This window comes from Parasteatoda tepidariorum, chromosome 9 (genome assembly GCF_982258835.1).
Source record: "Parasteatoda tepidariorum strain Cologne lab strain chromosome 9, Ptep-v5.0, whole genome shotgun sequence".
Classification (NCBI taxonomy): Eukaryota; Metazoa; Arthropoda; class Arachnida; order Araneae; family Theridiidae; genus Parasteatoda; species Parasteatoda tepidariorum.
The window spans coordinates 53,263,742-53,271,950 of NC_141763.1; positions in this window are offsets into that span (position 1 = coordinate 53,263,742).

Here is an 8,209-nt window from a genome sequence, read left to right on the forward strand (position 1 = left end):
ATAGACTGAGCACTTACTCAGATAGCGGCTCGCAAGGAGGTAGTACACGCCAACGAAATGTATGAGTTCAAGGAAGGCGTGCTGTATGGTTCAGGCATCGCCGATTGATGATAAGTTCCAAAAAATTGAAGACGTTATTAAAACTTTAAGTACGATTTTCCCAAAAATCATGATTTTTTTTTTGTTGATGCTTCGGGAATTTGGGTGCGATGTAGATCTACCTCCTCGCGGTGCACCTGGTAACACTTTTGTGGCTAAAAGATCTACAACTGGCATTATATCTCCTGTTTCTGTTCTTAGACTGTTACAGTAGACTGGCGGCCTGTCCCAAGCCAAGCGCATGGAGCTTTTGCAGACTTTGCGTCCGTTTGGCCACCGGTCATGACTGTCTGCGGAAACATCTGTCTAGATTTGGTATCGTTCCTTCCCCGGTATGCACTCTTTGCAGTTCTGGTGAGGACATGGACTCCACGCATCTTCTCCGCTGCTCTGCACTTTGCGGGAATTCTATCACTGAACGCTATTGGGAAGCTAGAGACATGTTGTGATTAATAGATTAATAGACTCTGTTGCAGCATCTTTTGTTTCTGTTCTTATTTTTATTAGATGTTTATGTATGCTGTTACTGTCTATAATCTTCCATTGGAAATAGAAAAATGTTTCGGGAATTTTTAGAAAACTAATGTGGCTATGGTTGGCAGAAATCTAACATTTAACAAAATTTCGATTTTTATTGTTTCACGTACGTTTAAAAGCGCAAAAATTCTAATTTTCAAAATTTTTTTTGGTCCTAACCATAGCTACACTTATGCATAATCGTAAACATTTGGTCTTGTCTGTTTCAGATTATACAGCATGGAGATCAAGTTAAACCCATTCATCAATGGTCCGCGTGCACTGCCATCATCATTTTTATGTCTTAATACATAATTATTTCGGACTCGAAAAAGTTTGAAATATCTGAAAGGTGACGAGATAACCATGGAATTATTTTAGAACTTATCCTTGCATTTCAATTAAGAAAAAATTTTTAGAAATCAAGATTAAATCTTAACTGTACACCGGAAAACCACCGGATATGTTACCCATATGACAAAATATATTAAATCCATGTGTAATACTGTTTTGAATAATTATTATAATAAACCAACTAAAAAAGCATCTCATGACACAGCTGTACAATATAATAAATTAGGTTAGCTAGACTAGATCATTTAGTAATTCAACTACTGCTTCAAAAGCAGAGCAATGTTTTTTCCTTCTTTTAAAAAATATCATTAATAAAATAATAAGGAAATTAAATACATTTTTTAAAATTTGTGATAAATTTATTTTGATTCAGAAAACCAGAAAGCAACCGTAAATCAAATATGTGATTAAAATAAATAATTGATCAAGACTCAATATCAAGATTAATCACATGAAATATTAAAAAAAATCATCAACATTTTAAAGTGCATTTCCATTTATAAGGAATCAGGGTTGGGGTTTTGGACAGGACACGTGGGTTTTACTGTCTTAAACTGACTAAAAGTGTGCAAAACCTTGAACTTTGGTAAATGGTAAAAATTCTATATGTGTAACCATTGTACACATAATAATTACATTTATCAATAAATAACATCATAGTATTAGGATCTTTGATTGCTGACCAAAGATTGGTTTTCTAAGACTGCTTAATGCACTTGGGACTTTCTTCCACTACAAAAACACTTAAAGATTGTCTATGGAATCCTGTATCCACTGAGATCTCTGAAGTTTAATAGCTTGGGCAAATAAGTCAATGTTATTACTTTTAAATAAGATTTTTTTTCCCTTACGAAATCTTAATTTTTTATACAATTTACTTTAACTTATTAAAGGAAAATAATATAATATATTAGGAAAAGTTTTATAATTTTCGAATTTTTAAAGTATTTTCCTCTGTAATTAATTTATGCATAAAGTTGAAGGTTAAAAACATTTGCTTACTGATTTCTTTTTTTTAAAAAAAATTGAAGATAAATATTGAAAATGGACAACGGTGGCAGACCAGCAGATGTTGCGTGGGAACATTTTCTCAGAGAGGAGAATAAAGATAAAGCAAATTTTCAAAATGTAAACATGGTGGAAATATTCAAGTGGCAAAAGTGGAAAGAATGAAAAAACACATGACTTGTCAGCTACAAAAGACAGGCAATAACACTAATGAGTGTAATTCAGAAGCAGTGGATAATGATTTTCCCAAAGTTATAAATGATTGGGAAATCATAAATGAATCTTGGCAAAAGAGGGCGAGACTTGAAACTCAGCAAAGCTTAGATTCTCATATCATAAAAACCAGCAAGAGTATTATGGGAAAGCTTAGATTTACTTGCTACAAAATTTTTTTATGACAACAATTTAACCTTTAAGGTAGTTGAACATCAAACTTTTAAGGAATTGATTTCAGTCCTGCGTCCAGAATATACTCCACCAAATCGCAAAGCACTTTCTGGGAAGCTTTTAGACAGAGTATCTGCAGAAGTAATAAGTGAAACAAAGAAAAATATTGCAGAAAAACAAGTCACTCTGGTGGAAGATGGTTGGAGTAACATACATAATGATTCAATTATAGCAACTTGCATCTATAGTGAGGGAAAAAATTTTTTCTAGATTCAGTAGAAGCAGGTATTGTTACTAAAAATGCAGAATTTCACAAAAAATTGATACAAGATGCCATCACTAAAGCAAAAGAGGACTTCAATTGCAATGTAAAAGTTGTGGTAACAGATAATGCCAGTGTCCTGGAAAAAGCAACGGATCTTTTGTTGGAGGATGACAATAATCTAGTAGTATATGGATGCAGTGCTCATTACCTAAACCTATTGGGACAAGACATTACCCCAAGTCAAGTTATACAAAACATAATGAAAGCTCAGAATTTTTTTCAAAATCATCACATACCAAGTGCATTGTTGAAAGAAATACTAAATACGTATACAGTGGAACCGCAACTGCCAGCGGATACAAGATGGAAGAGCCAGTTGGCTTGTATAGAGACTTATTAGAAAAACAGACAAGCTTATCAGCATATAATTGAGGAAAATGTGCAACTCATTGGGACACAGCACATCTTAAATAATTATAATTTGTTTAAACAATCTAAAGATTAAATTTTGAAACTAAAACCTATCGGTGATGCACTACACTGATTGCAAAGTGGCACTGCAACTTTAGATTAAGCATGCCGTGTATGGTTAACACTTATTAAGGAAGACAATTTACAGCCCCGTCTTCAAGAAGTTTCAACGCAAATGGCTCAAGCAATGTAAGTATTTCATTACTTGGCCTATTTATTAAACCCTAAATGTTAAGGAGAAGGCTTGTCTGATGTGCAAAAAGAAAGTGCTCAGTCATATTTAACTGACTAACAAATTTCCTGAGTGCATTTCTCTTTTGATTGCCTATGAAGCTGAAGCGACACCATTTCCGAAAACTTACTTCAGAGAAGCTGGGAGAACCATTAAACCAGTGACATGGTGGAGGGCTATTGAAAAATCAATATCATTTGGGGAATATTCCTAAGACATTTTTAAATTCGTCACCTAATGCCCAGCGCTCTAATTCGTCTAATGCCCAGCAAGCTCAGCGTCAATTGAAAGGATGTTTTCAAAATTTGGAGTAATTCACTCAAACCTTAGAAATCGTTACTGGGCATCTTGCATTAAATTATCTTACAAGTAGGTGAAGAGTTGAGCAATAACTGACTTCTCCAGTGAGGAAAACATTATCTCACGAGCGTGGTTTGTTATAACTCCCGATAAACCTTCCACATTGATCTTTTATGACGTTATCCAGTGACTTAACCTGAGATAAACAAAGAGCATAGATTCGGTGCATATTTGACATGATTATTGATTATATTTTCAACAAGTAGCGCTACTGTGAACATGCAAATAAGGGTTGCTTCAAAAACGTGTTCCACAATTCGCAAGCGTTATTTTTCGTTAAATTTTGACATAGTGAGTTGCACTTAGTCGAGAATGTCTTTAAGAAGACAAAGAAGCCATTATCAACAGCTCACTGCCTTTGTGCATCGTGGCCGTGTAATAGTGTCAACCTGATGATTTAACCTATTGTGTTGCCATTCATGAGCAGCATTTAAGAGGGTATTTTCCAACATGATAACACTTGCCCTGATATTGCTGTTGTAACACAGCATGCTCTACAGAATATCGACATGTTGCCTTGGCCTGCAAGATCACCAGATCTTTCACCAATCGAGCACGTATAGGACATAATTGAAAGACAACTTCAGCATCATCCACAACCAGTATTAACAATCCCCTATTTACTGGCAAAAGGCATGGAATTACACAAAATGACATCTGTATGACGCAATGCATGCCCGTTTTCATTCAAAATTCTGGTGGCTACATCAGTTATTAATGTACCAGTATTTCCCATTTGAAATGTTTTTTTACTTCTTAATTGCACTAACCTGTGATTTTGAAACTTAAATCAATTAAATATGTTACTTAGACAAATGCATTTTTGAAATTACATTACTCTACAACAATTTTTTCTAGCTGTTGTGATTTCCATCAACGTATACTGCACAAATTTATTTGGGAAGATAAAGATAACAAAATTCTAAATTCAAGATAAATTATATAATAGATTAGATAGATAGATAGATATTTTAGGATTCTATATAAAATTAAAATAAATAATATGAAAATAGTTATTTTTAAAAAAAAAAATTTTACAGTTATTGCTACTAAACAATTGTATTGGTCATTTTTAGTTTTATTTTTCTTTGCTCAGTTTCTTTCTCTAGTGTATTAGAAGAAAGGTTTCTTCCAGAAGAAATTTCAACCCTGATGAAAACACATAGGAAATCTTAATAGGAAAAAAGTGTGTATAGGGAGCATATTTATTGATTGCTGTAACTTTCCGCATTTAAAAATTTTTCAATTCTAATTTTTATAAATAAAAAATTGATATACTTCTGGATTGTTTTAATTTATGAAATTTAGATACTTACACATTAAAACCTAATTAAAATAAAAATTATAAACATTATTTTAAGAAATAAAAACACTTGAATTTTTTTAAACAGTATTGCTTATGTAGATCTAGATATTTTACACAGATTTGAATGCTTGAGTAATAAAACAATAGAAAATATGTAGCTTTGAAAAAATTACTTAAAAAGTTTTACAATTGCTATTTTTTTAATTATTTGTACAAGCACCAAATTTATGTTACAATTATGTTTTGAATTACGAGTAGACCAGACACAAAATGTATTCTTTTTGCTCATAAATGTTTTGAAAGCAAGATGATAGGAACTATGATGTTTGATTTTAAAATCACATGAATATGGACCATGACAGGGTTCCCACTCTTTAAGCAAAGCAATAATTAAGGACTTTTAAGGACTCTTTTTTTGAAAAAATGAAAAATTAAGGACCTTAAAAATAGCATGATTACCATCGAATATACCACCAGTGACAGTTATTTACTTTTCTTTAAAAAAAATCAATAAAAAAAAAATAATAAAAAACAATTTTATTATAATGTAAGTACTGATATAATTGTATTAATTAACAGGGTTCACCAAAGATGGACCAGGTAATTTCTGCACACCGGGGTTGGGTTTTAAAAAAAAATATTCTCAGATTAAATGTTAACAACATCTATGAAACTAAACCATATTCCATTTTTAATTATTTCACTGAAATTGAATTGTAAAATTAAGTGCAGAAATTAAGATTAGCATTTCTTTCCATACATTTAAAAAAGAGTAAATAATGAAATTTGGGAAACACATTGAAAAAATTATTAAAACAAGTCTTTATATTTCGCTGTTAGGCACGCATAACATTCAGTTGTGGGCCAATCATGCTAAATATTAACAGGGTGGCCACTCAAATCAGATTTCAAATTTCCCTGATTTTTCCAGGTTTTCCAGATAAAAATATTAAAATTTCCAGGTTTTTGTTTCTTTTTTCTTATTAAGTGTAGGATGTGTACAAGAAAAGTGTCTATATTATAAAATATTTTATTCAAAATGTTATTTTGACAATTTGGCAAGATTTTTTATTTATTTTTCAAATGTTTTGGTACAAAATTTTGAATCAAAAATCATATATTGACCAACAAAAGAGTAAAATTAAATATTAATATATAGTTGGTTCTTAAAAAAACCATTTTTTAAAAATATGTTATAAAAGGTTAAGATGAAATAGAAAAAATTAGCATTGATGCAACAATTGTAACGATTTATCGACAAACATTGCTGTCAGCGATGGTAAAAAAATGTGTGACTGGTTGGCTTGCTGAGAAAAAGTAATTCACAGATTTCCTTGAATGGGAGTAGAAAAAATTTCAGAAAAAGAGTGCAATATAAAATCTATTATCAAATTATAACCAACTAATTTTTGGAGAATTTTACCATTAAACTCTACATTCAATCAATCAATCAATCAATCAATCAATTTGGAGAATTTTATAAAGTTAAAAATACAAAAACATTTTGTCAAAATAGAAAAAAAAATTACCACCAAAAGCATCGGAACAAACTTGAGCCATAAATGGATTCAGCCCAAAGACAATATTTAAAAATAGAAGCTAATATCCTAAATCTTTTTCCACCTACACCAGAATCTTTCCTAAATTGCACAGTCCCATAGCGGTCAAAGGTTTCTGCATTCGTTTAGCAACAGTAGGAGAATTTTATGTGGCATTCTAGTTTAACAGCTGTAATGGAGCAAATTTTGATGCAAGCAAAGTATAGCTAAATTGATGATATTTCAACTGTTTGGCGATACATTTCCGTTAAAAAAAGTGGATATAATGGATGAAATAATTTAAATTAAGAAAATTAGTACATAATTTAAATTAGTGAAATTAAAAAAATTATCAAAGAAAAAATTTCCATCTTTTATCCAAATTTCCCTGATATTTCCAGGTTTTTTCCAGTATAAAAAAATTCCCTGATAATTCCAGGTTTTCAAGGTTTTCCAGGTGGGTGGCCACTCTGATTAAGTAATGCCAAAAAGATTGTCTCTCTAAAATGCTCTACCGTTAATGCATGGTTTCGTTTTAGGTGGTAAAAAAATGACTTTTTAAAAAATATTTTTCCAAGACTGAAAAAATTGTTCCTATGAAGTAATAGTGATGAAGAAAAATTAAGGACTTTAAAGAACCTTGTACCAAAATCAAGTACTTTTAAGAGCCCTTATTTAACAAAATAAAAATTAAGCAGTTTTTAAGGACTGTGGGAACCCTGCATGATAATTGATCTTAATCGTGAATTCTTATTTTACGATTATTTGACTACGAATCATGATATTTGATTTTTAAAACATGTGAGTACAGATCAGAATATTTGGTTCAAAAATCGCGTGATTTACGAATAACGGTGTCTGTTTTTTTTTTTTAATTGCGTGAAAACAAATGTTACATTTTAAATCTGAGCGAATACGAATCAGGATGTGGGATATTTAAATCATGGGCATGAGAATCACGATACATTATTTGTCTATAAAATTCAGTTGATGTGGTGTACACATAGCTCAGGGCTCGAAAAACCGCCCGTCCTTGGAGGTCAAAAATTCCCCGTGGACAACAAATTTCTCGAATCCAGCGTCCGCGCGGACGGCCATTTTCCCGTTAATGTTCGTAATACATTTTCAATTTTTGTTATCTTACAAGAGTCTAGCGCCTCACTTCTAAAATGACCCTCTAATCTAGAAATACAGCAACATACTGCGCATGGTGGAATTGATGTTTTCTCTGTCTGGGAGTACTGCAGCGGTTAAAAGGGGCTTTTCAGCAATGAACTTACAAAAAAAAAAAAAAAACACATTACTTACTGGTTTTAAACAAGAAGCATTAAACACATTTATGAACATCTACCTAAATGGAAAACCTCTTTCAGATTTCTGCGCAGAAACCTCTGTAAATCATTGGCTTGATTGTGGAACTGACAAACGTCATATTTGATTCATTTATAAAACGGATAAATTGACATGATAATTGACAGATAACTTGACCTTTGTTATTTAAATTATTTCATAAAAGAAAGAAATTATTTCATAAAAGAAAAACTAGGTTTTACTATTAGTAACCTAGTATTTGTAATCCTAGTAACTACTAATTTATTGTGCAATTTATATAAATGTTTGTAATAAATAAGAGAAAATTATATTTTTATTTATTTAGAAGAGACGGGTTAGTT